Consider the following 17865-nt stretch of genomic DNA (forward strand, 5'->3'; position numbering starts at 1 on the left):
GTTTAAAATAAATTAAACTAAATTAAATTTAAAAGTTAATTTAAATTAAAAATTAAATTAAATTTAAAATTAAAAAAATTAAATTAAAAATATGAAATAAAATTAACTACAAAAAATTATCGTTAGTAATTACCTACGATAATTTATTATCATCGGTAATTACCAACAAAAAGTGTTATTGGTAAATAGTCAATAATTTATAAGCATGCAATCCCTCATGAAATTACCTACAAAAAAAAAAAATCCTAATTTAAAATAATTCATTGGTAAATTTAACGACAATTTTTTTTTCGTTGGAAGAAATTACCCATGCTATAATTTGTGGATGAAAAATTTTCATCAGTAATACATCAGTAAATCCTGATTACTAATGAAATATAGGGATATTTGGCCAATAATTTTCGTAGCTATTCTTTTAATTTATGTTAGTGATTTATTAACATGATGTACGGAAATAATTTCCTTCATATTATTTTGATTCGACTCTTGTAAGAAAGAATGGAAAAATAGTGCTTATTTACATTTTTTTTCCTCATTTATAGAAAAGTGGAATCTGTATTTTTACAGAGAGGAAGTATGTGTTCAAAAAACACTTAATAAACACATGTTAAATTTAAACCTATTGAATTTAGAAATCCAAACGTTTACGTTATTTTTTTAATTATAGTTAAATATTTTAATTTTAAATAATAAAGACCAACCTTTGAAATTAGTTGTAATTATATAACTAAAAGGCAAAATGAAATTTCGAAATTTCCTATTAGATTTAGCTTTCCTATTAACTTTAATTAAGTATTTATTTCGGCTTATTTTAATCGGATGGGTAATTTATCAAATTTAAGTAATTACTTATAAATAATTAAAATTAAAATAAATATATGAAAAGGTAAAAATTACTGATACAAATATATATATATATATATATATTAAAAAATGATTAATCATGTCAATTAATTAATAATTAAGGTGTCATTTTCTATGTAATTAAAGATAATTCCCCCTCGCACTTCCTATAGCTCATGGAGAGACATAATTTCTTAACCATGAGGCAGGCAATGTTACTGTTGGGAAATGATGGCGTAGAAAATTGCGTGTTAGGATAATATTGTAGCCAGTGAGGGATTTGCATAGATAGCTAGATTAATTGGCTGTTGATTTTTTTCTTTTAATAATTAAAAAAGTATTGTTTATTTTTGTATTGAAAATTTATTTTTTAGCATGTTTAAGAGCTTCTTGTCTTGCCCATTATCACAATATATAGCTTGCCCTTTTGTTGGATGAATGTCACAATGACCATCCTTCCATGTAACGAGTAAACCATAATTAATAGACTACTGAGCGAGGTAAGTTGATGGTTAATTTGATTAGATGGTCTTATCTCACCCCGGTTCGACTTCTTACACCAATATGATGATTAAATATTATCTTTACTTCGAAGTGTGATGAGAGTCGATAGCGGATTGTCTAATGGTTTATGTCATTGGGTTCTATCTCGAGTTCGGTGGTATATTTCTTCATATAGAGTTTAGTTAATCGATAACGTCAATTGGTGATCCCAAACCTCGGATGTAAGTGGGCTATGACCGTTATAACTGGAAAGCTTCATTTTTACACAAAAAAGAGAGAGTAAAAAATAATTAAGCCTTAATTTTAAATTAGTTAAGATCGATTGTATAATTTTTGTTCACTATTTAATTCTATTAAGCATCAAATTCGTATCAATTTTGATTTAGTAAGTCGATACTTTGGCTCTCTTTTGATTCTCATTTTTTTATTTTTGTTACGAGATTAGCTTGTCAATTGCTAGTCCATAAGGTTAAAAGTCCAATTTTGAGTTGATATAGAGACAAAATCCTCCATGAGAGATTGTAACTTTGGCTTAGGCTGACAACTTTTGTTCTTAATGAAAGCTATGCCTAGTAACGGAGCCAGGAATTCAATTGAGGGGGGTCCAATTAAAATATATAATTTGTAAAAATAATATACATAAACAAATATAAATTGACAAGAAGATTATTTAGAAAATATTAATAAACTGTTACAATTAAATTACAATAATCCTCGTCTATTTTTCATTGATTGAAATCTATTCATAATAACTTCATTGTCAATACTTGCAAATACATCCCTTTCAATGTAAGTCACTGATAAGTGCATAATTTATTAATTTTACTCCCATCACATTTAATGTTTCTAGGGTATCTTTATGCCTAATTCAGTTGATTAAAGTATAATTATCTATTAGGCATATGTTTAAAGAGTTATTGAAATAATTGTGTTAAATGGGGAAATTTTTAGCATTTTCATTAATTTGACTCTTGTTGTATTTTTTTAGGGTTTTGGTGAAGTTCCAGAGTATAGAAGTGTGGAAGGAAGCTTGGAAAGGTCAAAAGATTGAGAAGCGTTGTTGATACAAAGTACATGGATCATGTAAGCACAACCATGGACCAGAAGAAATCTAGAGAACCGAGGAAGAAACAAAGTACATGGGCAGTGTAACTTGACCGGTGTAAATCCTGGAGACTTGTGTAATCTTCTGTGCCAATGCACGACATACCCATTCAGCTCCAGTATGTTACATGGCCTTGGGCCGTGTAGTGATACACGGGCTGTGTATCCGTCGACAATCAGTTTCTTGATTTTGCTCCAGTTGTAGTTTTTTATAGAGACTTTAAAAAACCTAACCCTAGATCATTTATTGTAAATAGAAGAGGCAGCAGCCGACACAAGGGACACAATTCAGCAGCCTCTCCATTCGTCTTTTAGAATTATTCTTTTTCTTCTTTAATTTTCTGTAAGTCATGAACATGAGTGGCTAAGTTTTTAATTTAGTTCAAGGGATTCAAGTTCTTTTGCTTGATTTGTGAGACCAGGTTCTTAATTTAATTTATGTCTTTTTGAATATCTATTGTTTTCTGATTTCTTTGTCTTTGATCTATTGAATGATTTGTTAAAAAGGCCTATTAGTTAATTGTTTGATGAGATCAATTGCTAGTTCATCTTCATAATCCGCAATTGTTGTGTAAGATTGAACATGAGTAGCAATTAGGTTTTATTGATTATGATCCCAGTTTTTGATAATAACCTAAGGAAACAATAGGGTGGATTAAATGATTTATGCTTCATAAATTGTTGTTCAGCTTAACTACTTCCTTTTCTTAAAGTAGTTATTAATTTGATGAGGATTGCTTAATACCAACTCAGTTAATAATTAGAGTCAATAAGAGTGCTGGGCTTGAATTGATTAGTATAGGGAAGTCAGGGGTTTACCTCGCTGTTTAGTAAATCTACGTTAAGTATTCAATAAGATATAATTGTATTTCTTTTTTCTATGATCGATTCAATGCATTGGAATGAAAATTACCCTGGACTGAAGTTTGTTTAATTTGAGAGTTTCTTATTTAATTTTAGATCTTAATTTTGGATTGTTGATTTCTTCTTTAGATTGCAAATTACACCACCCCCCCCCCCCAAACCTTTATTTCTTTTTTCCATTACACAAGTGCACGAAAATCCAATAATTCAGTCTCTAGGGTTCGACATGGATTTACCACTTATTGTAGAAAATATTTCATAATTGGTGATTTTAGTTAATTTAATATCTGGTGGATTCGATACCCACCAGTCACCAAACAATCATTTAGTAGCTCGTCTCCCATTCTATTACGAAGTGAACTTTTAATAATATTCATTGCAGAAAAAGCTCTTTCAACTGTGGCTGTAGCAATTGGCAAGATTAATGATAATTTAATTAACAAATATACCAAAGGAAAAATAATATGCTTTTTTGTAGCAACCATCTTCTCAGCAAGATCTCCAATTCCACTAACTTCAGAAAATTTCTTACCCATACGCATATCAAAGACAAAGTTCTCAAGTTGAGATTCAAGTTCAATTAGAGCAACTAAGAAAATTCACATGGATAAAATTTTGGGAGTTGAATCAATTTGCTCATATCGAATGCAGAAAATGAGTCCTTAGGATCGAGACATGCCATGAATAAAAGAAAATTTGTATTCACTTCATCAAATCGATTATTAATTTCTTGAAACTGCATATCAATTACAGAATAAAATAACTCAACACGATAGTGATGAAGATTTATCATTTTTTCACTTTTACGTCTTGATCTCCCTCTAGCTACATAGACATCCTCCATATCTAATACACTTATATCGTATTTACCACAAAATTCCAATACCTCAAGTAACAAAGCTTCCCAACCATTTTCTCTTATCACTTACAAATGACATTTTAAGACTTTAACTAGATTCATAGCATTTGCAATATTTTGATCCCTCCTCTGTAAAACTTGTGATAACCCATGTGTGATTCCCAAAATCTTTTTCATAAGATGCAACACAAAGATAAATTCAAATCGATTCATAATATCTAGCAAATCAATTGCTTCAGCCCTTTATGGATCATCACTATCATTTTCTCCAATATACTCAAGAACATCAATGACAAAAGGAAATAAATGTATCAAATTAATAAGCGTACCATAATGAGAACTCCAACAAGTATCTCCTAGTCTCTTCAATGCCATTTCTTGATTTAGACCTTGTTCAGTTTTTATTTCACCTTTTGCAATTCCTTCAAACACTTTCTCTAGTTGCTTTTCTCGAAGCATATCCCTGCGTTTATAAGAACCTCCAATAACATTGACCAAACGAGTAATACTATTGAAAAAAGAACCTATACTTGAATTCTTTTTAGCAACAGCAACAAGTGTGAGTGGGAGTTGATGAGCAAAACAATGGATATAATGAGCACTAGAATTGTCCTTCAAAATCAAACTTTTAAGGCTATTAAATTCACCTCGCATATTACTAGCTCCATCATAGCCTTGACCTCTCAAACTAGATATACTCAAGCCATAAGTAGAGAGCAAAGACTCAATACATTTTTTAAGAGATACTGCACTTGTATTATGGACATGCACATGACCAGTAAATCTTTCAATGACACATCCAAATCCATTGATATATCTTATGACAACTCCCATTTGCTCTTTAACTGATACATCTCGATATTCATCAACTAAATAGAGAACAAATCATCTCCCAAATCTATAATGATAGCCTTTGTTGTCTCAGTTGCAGCTGCATTAATGATATCTTTTTGAATATCAGGAGATGTGAGTCTGAGATTGTCAAGAGCATTCTTCAACACAATATTATTAATTTCTTCATTGCATGAAACTAGAACTTTTAATAATTTAAGAAAATTTCCTTGATTTAATGAATTTTTAGACTCATCATTCCCTTAAAAAGCCAATCCTTGCATCAAGAGATAACGAAGACATATAATGGATGCATTTAACCTGCAACGATACTCAATTTTTGACTGTTTTGATTGTTTTGAAAAAGAAACTTCAATGTGTTGAGCTTGATTCATCAAATCTTCACAAGCTAATCGATGTTTACTATGATCACTATTATGGTCTCCTATATGTTCTCTCAATCTTTCTTTCTTTCGCCAATTAGTAAAACCTTCAGATACAAAAGCATCATAACCTCTTTCACTACGCTCAGTTGCAAAAAGATAACAATATAAACAATATGCAACATCTTTTTCAATATTATATTCCAACTAACTACTGAATTCATCAAACCAAGATGCAATAAATCTCCGTTTTCGAGTTCCATCTACCTTTTGAGGAAATTTATGATGGCATGGTTGATATGGACCTTCAAGTAAGTAAGCTCTACGTACCTGATTTCTAATATCAGGTGGATAGCTCATTATGTTAGGTCGCAGTCCTGGATGAGAAGGAATGTTTTCTATTTTGACCTCAACTTGCTCAACAAGCACCTGCTTAGGTGGTGTTGGTTGAATAGGTTGATTGATTGATGATGATGATTCTGCAGTGTTTGATTTTCTTTTAAAAATTTCTCCATATCTATAAAAATTGAAAAATCGTCAATATTTATATAAAATTGAGATAACAATATCAATGCAATTATGAAATAAATTTTATCAAATAAAATATTTAAAAGATTTATATAGAAAAGATATAACAATTTTAATAAATACAATGAGTAATTTTTATTATTAAAAAAAAACCAAATCAAACAATTATTAGCAGCAAATCAAACAGATAATCTATGCAGAAAATTAAATAATTTTATATTTTTCTTGGTGAAGGAAAAGAAAATCTGTGCAAATGGACTGCAAATTTTAAAACATTATAGCATGATTGATTCCATTCATATCAAAAATCAGCTTCATACAATTTATCTATTGTGCAATATTTGGATACAATAATTTCAAATAAGAGATTTGGATTTAATTTTAATCTCAAATTGTTTGGATGAAAGTTAATTTGTTATAAAATTAGTTAGATTCATGAATAGCTCATTTGAAATAGATTTCAAATTTCAGATGATATATCCTCCAAAAAAATCATATGATATTAATTTTAAATTCATATTAAAATAAAGTTTTTCTACATTCATTAACCTAACAAAAATTTTCAAATCAAATCAATCAAAAAAAGAAGAAAAATTTATGTACTATTAAAATCAAACCATATCTCACAATAAGTCAAGAGTTTAAGCTTGGAAAAATGGAAATTGACCAACTAGAATTGTCAAATAATAATTAACCAATAGAAAGAAAAATTAACAATAATTATAATAAAAAAAATCAAATCAATTTTCAGATATGCTATATATTATTCTATGGCAGAAAATCAAACAATAAGAATCTAGTTAAATAGATTTTATACAAGAAAAAAAAACAAAAATTAAACAAATAAAAATAAAAATTATAAAGTTAAAATGGGTTTAGAAGTTAGAACTTACGTATAGAGCTAGGTAAAGGCAAATGATCCAAGAAATTGTGGAGTAAAATTGAAGAAAGGAGTAGAGTGGAGGTGAAGAGAGAAATTGCAAAGAGGAAATTCTTTTGTTGGTAGTAGAGGGAGGAGAATGGAGAAAAGAGGAGTGGTGATGCTGTTTACAAAAGGTTTTTAGGGTTAAATGGAAAATTACCAATTTGCCCTCAAAATTTTTAAAAATTTCAGGGGGACCTAGTGGCCCCTTTGGCTCCCTACTCTCTCCGTCCCTGGCTATGCCTAACATGACCATGATCACTACAATTTTGTTCTTACTAAAGCCATCAAGACCACTACCACCACCACCACCACCACCATCATTTGTAGCTTGATGCGGCTACCACTACCACGTTATTCCACTAACATTCCACCATTGCCACCACAAATCAATTCATGGATTAGTGTTACAAAAGGTTTTTTGAAAAAGTCTCTGCAAATTTTTTTTTCTAAGCCCAAACAAACAAATAAACATTATTAAAGATGACATATGTAATTTATTACCTACCGAATGACGCCAAAAAATAAAATCTTTGTGATTTTTAATGTTTTATTCAGCTCTTTCAATTTCGAATCAATTGTCCAAATTTTCAAAATTAAGTGAATTTTATTTAAATTTGAAATTAAACTTAGGGAAGTGTGGCTAAACTGAGGTGGCATGACAAAAGGAATTTTTAAATACATTTGAGTGGGACCCGCATGATACATAAGAAATAAAAAAAGGGTAATTTTGTAACTTTTAAAATCTCTAAACCCTAAATTTAATCTTGTTGATTATCTTCCTAAGACACCCTTTCATTGTTGTTTCTTCCTTAGCTTTCTCACACCCAAGACCATAGAAAATGAACAGCTTAGCATCAGAAGTGCCATCACCAGACCCATTGACTGACCTCATACTTTCTTTAGAGTAAGCAACCCTTGTGATGGCTAAACAAATCTCTTACACCGCTCACCTAAACCACCTCCTCCAAATCTACTCTTCTCTACACTAAGCCCACCAACATATCTCTGTTCATTCATTTCCCAAACCCAATTCTCTCTTTTCTCTCCTCTACCTCCTTATGCCACAACTGGATGACAGGAACAAGCCAAAGCAAGTAGGTGATAGTGATTATAAAGTGGCTAATGTCAATGGCAGAGGAAAGGTTGATGACAGGGACACCAGAGGAATAAACAGGTTCATGCTCATTAGACCAGATTAAGGGCTCTAGATATTGTCTACCATTTTCATGGATGATAATTATTGAGGAATTGGGAAAAACAGAGTAGAAACAGGGGCAAGTATCTGTGACTATTTTGGTTGAAGTACATATAAGACTAGAATTCTAAAGAATAATCAATTATTTGGGCCAATTCCATCCATTCTGTCTCCGATTCCAAACTTGAAAGTTTTGTAAGATTCTATTTAACTTCCTCAATTTTTTCCTTTTTTTTTTTATTAAATGCACTACATCTGAAATTAGTATTTTTTAATCACCGTTGCTAAGATCTTGTTATTTTTTGTGGTTTGAAATTTTAGATACGTTTTTCATGCGCCTGAATTGTGACTCGACACAAAGTTTCGCGCTGCTACCCTATTGAGATAAAAAGTGAGATCTGTGGTGGTAGCGCAGGGCATGGGCCGATAGGCTCGGGCTCGAAGCCCACCACTGATCTCCTTGGGGGTGTGGGGGCAATGCCCCTGCGGTATGGACCAATATAAATATTGTAATATTCTACCCTTTGTGGTAGAGTTGTGAGATATTCGGGATGTAACGCTCTCACTTTAGGTAGTTCGTGCATTTTACTGTTCCGATGACTAACGTCTGTTCGGACGGTCAGAATGTCTAGAACTACATATAAACTAGAGTGAGAAGACATAAATTGACTGAATGAAAACTAAGAAAAATAAAAGAAAAATAAAAAAAAATGAATTGCAAATGAGTTAAACGAGCCGGGATCACAGAGATGGGTGACCTCACTGAGAAGCGACTGCAGAGACAGTTGCTGACCCCATACCAGCGAGGAACCCAGAGGAAATAATTTTTAGGACCCTATTAAAGGTTTATTGAGGTATAAATGATATTAAAAAATGTCAAAGAAAATTTAAGAAAATTTATTAATCGGTACAGATAAAAATAACCCGATAAATATAATGAAGGGTATTTTGGTCTTTTCAACCCCAAGAGTTGAATTTTAACCTAAATGTCAGTCAAAATGAGAGAGAGTAAAATATTAAAAATAAATTAAAACATGAATTATATAATGAAAAAATGAGAAAAGAAAAGAAAAGAAATAATATATATATTGCATATATATGATGTCATAATAACATCATAAAAAGTGATAGCAAATAGGAAATTAACAAGCACTTATGAAGGGATAAGGGATATATAAAATCAAACCAAATTAATAAAAAAAATGTCATCTTCCTCATTTTTTCTCCCATGGCTGGCACACCTCCGAAAGTGTCTTCCTCCATTGTTGTTCTCAAATTCCACAATAAAATCCTAATTTACCGTCACCAAAATTTACCCCCATACTAAGAGGAAGCTTTTAATTATCATAAAGTGAAGAAATTCTAAGGTTTATATGAGTAAAGAATTGAACTACAAGAGGTTAGTGCAATAATCACCCTATCTCTCTTCTTTAAGTGTTGTAAACATGTTGAAACAAGTTACTATGACATGAAAATGGAAGAAAATAACAAGTATATGAGGAACTAAATTTTTGGCAGATATAATGTAAAGAGGAAATTGATGTTCTTAATTGATATAAATTAGCTTAGTGATGTTGATTGATAAGTATATATACATTGGAAGTGAAATTGCAATTAGTTGTATGGTGTTGGGAATATTGAGTTAGGGTTTTGACCTAATTTGGTACTTTTGCATTATGGCTTGAAATTGAGCATGTTGAGATGAATTATTGATCATTTGAAGTGCTATATATGCCAAATTTTAGTTTGGGAGTAAGGAGGAATAAATATAGGGAGTGCATGTTCTTTGTAGGAAATTCGGACCTATGAGTCTAGTGCCTTGTTTGAGCTATAACTGAAATTGTATGACTCCAATTGGTATGAGGCCAATTGGAGGTGATACTAGACTCACAATACCCCACTTTTCATGAAGAAACTATGCCCAAATTCTGTCCATAAGTTGACCAATTTACTGTTCCAATCCGGATATCCATACACTAAACCCAGGAAAATGACCAAATGAATAGGTCATAACTTCCTCTAGACAGGTCTAAATGACTTGATTTTTGTGGCACTGGAAAGTTTAGACACAGGACTACAACTTTTATGGAGAATACATAACCCATAAATATCTCTAACTAAATCAAATTGCTAGTACAATTAGGTCAATAAAATTATCCAGAACAACACTGTCCAGAAATTCTGGACTAAAGCTCACCTGACCAGTTTTGGAAAAATGGCCATAACTTGGACTATAAAAATTCAAATGCAATGAAACCAATGGAAAAATTTTTATAAGACATAGATCTATAATATTGGTCTTTTGACCAAAACCCATAACCCAAACGAACTAGGTCAAATGGTAAGAAGAAGTTAACACATCAAAATTTGGAGTTTGACCAAATTACACTTGACCCCATAATAGTTTTTATAGTATATCTTCCACTAGGAAACTCTAATTGGAATGAGCCATACTGATCTGGAACCCTAAGAAATAGGGCTCCACATTGTCCTCAAATCATGAACATAAGGACCTTAAAAGTTGAGTCAAAGCTACTAACCTGAACTTGGACCCTGAAGACACAGGGTAATTGAGTCTAGGCCAGTGATTTGGTCATAATTAATTTTACAAAACTTGAAAAATTGTAATTTAAATTTCTGAGTGACTATAAGACATAGGGTAACAATTCCTATAGAAAACACAAGGCCTAATTTTGGCTTTAACATATTCAATTAATTAGGTAAATTGTAACTCTAAAATCTGCCTATTTAAGGAACAAGAAATAGGAAATGAACCAGTTATGGTTATTTGACTGTAACTTGAGGTCTAAATCTTTAAATGACATAATTCAAAAGGGAAAACAAAGACAAGACATAGAGGAACAACTTCCATGAAGGAAGTGTAGCCAAATAAGGGCTACATTTTGGCCAAATTGCTAGGTGAATCTAAAATACTAAATCTGGACATTGAGAAAGGTTCCTAATATGATTTGGCATATGAGATAAAATAAATTACAATACCTTGCTAAACGTGAAAATGACATGAATCAATGAAACTATGAGTATTAAATAATATTATTTGCCTAGAGTACACCTAGACTAATTTATATAGCTTGGATCGATTGGTATACCAATTAGGGACTACAGATTGCAGTACTGCCCATAGGAATGATCATTGACAGACAACATATATCTAAGATGATTATTCTACTAGCTTTATGCCTGTCCATTAGCCATAGTGCCTATTATTATTACTGGTTTATGCCTGCCCGCTGACTTTGTGCCTGATATGCCCGTTGTATACTGGGAAGACATACGAATGTCTAACTAGTATACTCCCTTATATCTAGTCTCTATGGTCTGTCATAGGTTACTTGGGCACATATATGAATAATAAATCTCATACTTAAATAAATACATGAGACGACCGAATATAATATACATGTATAGAAAAGATCCTAATTAACTTAATTGCTTCCAAAGTTTTATAAACATGTAAAAGACTGAAATTTCATAATATTTATATTTTATTATACTGTTATCCATAGAATAATTATTTTAATTACTTAGATATTTTTCCTTTATTTTATGCACCACTAAGCGTTATGCTTAGCGTGTTGGTTTTTCCATCGCGAGGTACAGGAGACCCTCAGCAGCAGCAGTAGAGCTTAGTCTGGACTTCATCAGATCTGCTACTGGGTAGATTGTCACCTCAGCAATCATTTTTTATAGGACTAATGTATATCTTAGATGTTGCATTTTGATCATTGTATATAAGTACATGGTGTAAATTATTTTAAGATATGTAATTAAATTTTTGGATTGTATATAAATTGTAAATATTGTACTTAATTTTATATGAATGTAATGAAGTACTTTATTTATTTGGAATGGTTATGAGTATTATAATGACATGACATAATTTATGGAAGATAATATGAATATGGGATTTGAATAGGTAAATCATAGAACCCGCTATGCACTAATGAAACAGACAAGACTCTGTCTGGGTCTCCACAAAAATAAGATGTGATAAAAAAAAAATTTCTACACGTAAAATAATATAATTGAATAGATAATTAAATTAACATTGTACACGACAAGACAGTATAAGGTACTCCAGCACTGAATGTAGCACGCCTTGCTCGGCTACACTGTAGACGGGTGAGAGGTGTTACATGGGAAACACACTGGGGTTAGGGTTTGAGAGTTTTGATTGATTGTATCTTGCTCTTTTTATCATAGTGGAACTTTTTTCTCTTGTCTTGCTCGTGGATGTAGACTTTACGGTTGAACCATGTTAAATCTTGTGTTATTCTTCTTCTCTTTTCAATATTATGTGATTGAGCGATTTGTGTGTGTACCTTAGATTTACGTGCTTGTTATAACAAACTAGTATCAGAGCTTTGTGCGCAAAACCTAGGGTTTATAGATGGCGTTGTCTTCAACGAAGTATGAGGTGGAGAAGTTTGATGGTGGATCGAGTTTTAGTCTGTGGAAGATTAAAATTAAATCTTCCTTAATCCTATAAGGTCTATGGAAGGCAATCGAGGATAACTTTTCAGAAGGTATGAAAGAGGCGGAGAACGTTAATCTAAAGGAGAGAGCCTTGAGTGCTATTTTCATGAGCGTAACTGATAATGTCCTACGCGAGATTGCTGATGAAAGCTTAACATCTGTAGTATAGAAGAAATTAAAGGAGTTATACACTACAAAATCGCTGACTAACCGCCTGTATCTGAAGAAAAGATTTTACAATCTGAGAATGAGTAAAGGTATGCCCATTAAAGAACATCTAGATGAATTCAATTCAATCATTATGGATCTGAAGAATATTGATATTGAGATTGATAGTGAGGATTAGGCCCTTATTGTGTTATGTTCTTTGCCACCCTCCTATGAAACTTTTGTTGATACTCTATTGTATGGGAAAGAGAGTATTTCACTAGACGATATTAGTAATTCTCTAAAATCGAATGAGTTTAAAAAGAAATTTTCAGATAATAGAGAAAGATTTGAGGGGTAAGGTTTGGTGAGCAGGGGAAAAACACATTCAAGGGAGGGTTCTTCTAGTAAGAAGAAATATAAGGCCAGATCTAAGTCAAGAATGAAAAAGGCCAACTGTTTTGAGTGCGGAGAGCAAGGTCACTACAGGAGAGACTGTCCCAAGTTGAAAAATAAAAAGGGAAAGCAACTAGAAAGTTCTGCGAATGTGGTTGATAGTTTTATTGATTCTGATGGTGATGACAGTGCTGGAGAAATTTTATTTGTGAGTTTAGATCACAGACAAAATTTCTAGATTCTTAATACTGGTGCTACTTTTAACATGTGTCCACACAGAAATTGGTTTGTCACTTATAAACAGATAAGTGGCAAGGTGTTTCTGGGCAATGATCGTGCATTATCTGTTGAAGGAATTGGTAACATCAGATTGAGGATGTTTGATGGCGTTGTCAGAACTATAGAGTGTTGGCCTGTTCTAAGACTAAAGAGGAACCTGATTTCTCTTGGGACACTTGACTCTCATGGATTTAGATACCTTGCAGAGAATGGAGTTCTCAAAGTGTGTAAGGACTCTATGGTACTCATGAAGAGCAATTTAGTTTCAGGATTGTATTTTCTTCAGGGCAATACAGTTTCAGGGGAAGCTACAATAGCATTCGGAAGCAATAATCAGAATTAGACTCAATTGTGGCGTATGCATCTTGGTCATATAAGTGAAAGAGGATTATCTATGTTAAGCAAGCGGGATTTGTTGAACGGGTAGAAAACAGAATCTATGGACTTTTGTGAACACTGTGTGTTTGGCAAACAGACCAGGGTGAAGTTTGGCAAAAAGGCAGTGCGCAAGGCTAGAGGAACGGTAGATTATATCTACTCAGATCTATGGGGTCCTAATAGAATCCCTTCCAAGATCGGTGCTAGGTACTTCTTGACTTTGATTGATGATTACTCTCGGATGGTGTGATGTATTTTCTGAAAATAAAAGATGAGATATTTTCAACCTTTGTAAAGTGGAAGACGACGATTGAGAAGTAGACAGAAAAGAAGGTGAAGCGTCTTAGAACTGATAATGGGTTAGAGTTTTACAATCATGAGTTCGATGCATTTTGCAGTAATGAAGATATAGTGAGACATCGCACTTGTACAAGGACACCACAATAAAATGGTATTGTAGAATGCATGAACAGAATGCTTTGTGACAAAGCACAAAGCATGCTCTCACATTCAGGATTGAGAAAGGATTTCTGGGCTGAAGCAATTAATATAGCCTGTTTGTTGGTTAATAGATCTCCATCTACAACTATTAAGTGCAAAACTCCTTTTGAGATCTGGTCCAATTCACCTGCTGATTACTCTCAGCTGAGAGTATTTGGTTGTCCTGTTTATGCTCATTTGAGAGATGGTAAGCTTGAGCCGAGGGCAAGAAAATGCATATTTCTAGGGTATGCATATGGGTGAAATGCTACAGGTTGTGGTGCAATGATCCAAAGTCTCTAGGATTAATTATCAGCAGGGATGTGACATTTAATAAGTCTGCTTCATTTGATAGTTAGAGGGAGAAATCAATAGCAGAATCAGATCATGGTGTCAGAGAATAGGTAGAGCTTGATATTGATACTTCAACAGTTCAGTCCAGTGATTCAGAGGATAAGGTGCAAAATCCTGATTAACAAGAGGATGCACCTGAGCAACAGCAACAGGAACCATATAGCATTACAACTGGTAGAGAGAGAAGATAGATTAGACCACCGCAGAGATATGCATATGCAGATCTAGTTGTGTTTGCCTTATCAGTTACTGAAATAATTGACATGCATGAACCCAACAATTATAGAGAAGCTATTTCTTGTTCAGATGCAGATCAGTGGGTCAGTGCTATGAGTGAAGAAATTAAATCTCTTCACAAGAATCAAACTTGGGAGCTTGTAACATTGCCTAAGGGACAAAAGTGGTAGGTTGCAAATGGGTGTTCAAGAAAAAGGAAGGCACTCTAGGGGTTGAAGCACCTCGATATAAGGTACGGTTGGTAGCAAAAGGCTTTACTCAGAGGGAGGGAATTGACTTTAATGAAGCATTTTCTCTAATTGTGAAGCACAGTTCTATCAGAGTCTTACTTGCTATGGTTGCTCTTCATGATCTAGAGCTTGAGCAACTAGATGTGAAGACATCATTTTTGCATGGTGAGTTGGAGGAGCAAATTTATATGAGTCAGCCTGAGGGATATGTCATTCCAGGTATGGAAAACCGTGTTTGCTTACTTAAGAAATCTTTATATGGTCTGAAACAGTCTCCTAGGCAGTGGTACAAAAGATTTGATACATTCATGATTTGTAATAGCTTTAATCGTAGTTCATATGATAGTTGTGTGTATTATAAGAAACTTTCAGATGATTCCTTTGTTTATTTGCTATTGTATGTGGATGACATGCTTATTGTTACTAAAAAACATGTCATAAATTAACATTATGAAAAAGCAGTTGAGTGATGAGTTTGAGATAAAGGATTTGGGTGCTGCAAAGAAGATATTGGGAATGAAAATTACCAGGGATAGAAGTGTTGGGAAGCTTTTCTTGTCTCAACAAGCCTATGTTAAGAAAGTGCTTAAGCGTTTCAACATGAATAATGCTAGGCCTATGACTGTTCCGTTTGCTGCCCATTTCAAGTTATTTGTAGACATGTCACTAAAAATAGATGAGGAGATGGAGCACATGTCTAATATTCCCTATTCGAGTGTTGTTGGTAGCATTATGTATGCTATTGTATGCATCTGGCCTGATATTTCATATACAGTTAGTGTTGTGAGTAGATACATGGAGTGTCCAGAGAAAGAGCATTGGCAGGCAGTGAAATGGATTTTGAGGTATTTAAAGGGTACTACAGATGTTGGTCTGACATTTGACTAGGCTAAGATGAGTGATTTAATTATTAGCTATGTGGATTTAGATTTTGTAGGGGACTTAGACAATAGGAGATCTTTGACAGGCTATTTGTTTACTATTTTTGGAAGTGCTGTTAGTTGGAAGGCAACATTGCAAGCTACAATTGCTTTGTCTACCACAGAGGCTGAATATATGGCCTTAGTTGAGGCAGTAAAGAAAGTTTTATGGTTATAAGGTTTGGTGGGTGATCTTGGGTTGATACAGAACAAGACAACAGTATTTTGTGACAGCCAGAGTGCAATACATCTCATAAAGAATCAGATGTACCATGAGCAAACTAAGCACATTGATGTCAGATATCACTTCATTTGGGACATTATATCTCAGGAGATTGTAGTTGTGCAAAAAGTCTCTACACATAATAATCCAGCAGATATGATGACCAAGGGAGTCCCAGTCAGCAAGTTTAGGCATTGCCTAGACTTGATTGGCATTTGTAGTGCTCAGTAGTTTCCTTTCGAGGGCATATGGCAAGATAGAGTGTTTTGTGGTTATTTTATTGATGATTGAGAGAATTCAAGCCAAGGGGAAGAATTGTTATTTTTTGTGGCTTGATTTTTTGGAAATGTTTTCATGGGCTCGAATTGTGACCCGACACAAAGTTTCACGCTGCGACTCGATTGGGATAAAAAGTGAGATCTGTGGTGATAGTGCAAGACACAGGCTAATAGGCCCAGGCTCGAAGCCCACCACTGATCTCCTTAGGGGTGCAGGGGCAATGCCCTCGTAGTATGGACCAATATAAATATTGTAATATTCTACCCTTTGCAGTAGAGTGGTGAGATATTCGAGAAACACACTGGGTTAGGATTTGAGAGTTTTGATTGATTGTATCTTGCTCTTTTCATTATAGTGAAACTTTTTTCTCTTGTCTTGCCCATAGACTTAGACCTTACGGTTCAGCCATGTTAAATTCTGTGTTATTCTTTTTCTTTTTTTAATACTGTGTGATTGTGCAATTTGTGTGTGTACCTTAGATTTGCGTGCTTGTTATAACAGATCTGGTACAAATAAACTCAGTGGTGCGATACCTAGACTAATATTTTCTATTGCATGGTATGCTATTCTCTCTTGAATTTGATCTGGGCATCTTTTTCCTCTAAACTCCGTAGTAGTTTACGAGGAAACAATTTGGTACGTACACTCTCTCCAAATATGTGCCAGCTGACTAGGATGTGGTATTTGTAAGTTTTCATTATCAAATGCTTTCATGGTAGGAACTCAAGACTCTTATTACTTTTGTGGTTTATCATGTGCTCAGCCTATATAACCTTGTTTCTGCTAATCGTTTTAGTGATGTAAGAAACAAGAGTTTAATTAGGAGTATTCTTGAACTTATAAGCAACTGTACTTCCTTCCAAGTCTTGAATGTACTTCTTTCCAAGTCTTGAATGTACTTCATCCAACTTAAGGGATTGTAATGTTTTGGTTGTATAGATTAAAGAAGATTCTATGTTCAAGCCATGTGGGTAAGGAGATGAGAGAAAGGTGGGCGTTAAATGGGTTTATGGTGAATTGTCTTGGTGAGGTGGGTGAGCACATTGGTGAGGGGAGCTTATACTGCATGTTGTGAAGGGAGTTAAGGTTTGGGACTTTCGGTGGTTCAACCAACAGTGAAAAAGTAGAAGGATTATAATATTTATGAGGAAGTCGCTTCTTAAAGTGTTGTGGGTCTTTAGCTGTGATGTCAAGGTGCTATGCAGTTGAGATGGTTTTAGAGCTATTGTTACAAAAGACAACTGGTGAGCTGCAAGATTTCATTTAGGGATTATAGAAGTTACAAAATTACCCTTTCTTTGTTTAAATGTTTTTTTTCTTTTTTAATTTCTTATGTGTCACGTAAGACTCACATAAATATAGTTAAAAATGCCACCTTAGCTTAGCAACACTCCCTCCAATTTCAAATT

The 17865-nt window shown here is 33.4% G+C and overlaps 1 pseudogene; it reads right to left on the reverse strand.

The window, feature by feature from the left end:
* Positions 1-4342: 4342 nt before the first annotated feature.
* On the reverse strand, positions 4343-7858 carry LOC110662351 (uncharacterized; annotated as a pseudogene).
* Between the last annotated feature and the right edge of the window lie 10007 nt (positions 7859-17865).

This window comes from Hevea brasiliensis, chromosome 1 (assembly GCF_030052815.1).
Source record: "Hevea brasiliensis isolate MT/VB/25A 57/8 chromosome 1, ASM3005281v1, whole genome shotgun sequence".
Classification (NCBI taxonomy): Eukaryota; Viridiplantae; Streptophyta; class Magnoliopsida; order Malpighiales; family Euphorbiaceae; genus Hevea; species Hevea brasiliensis.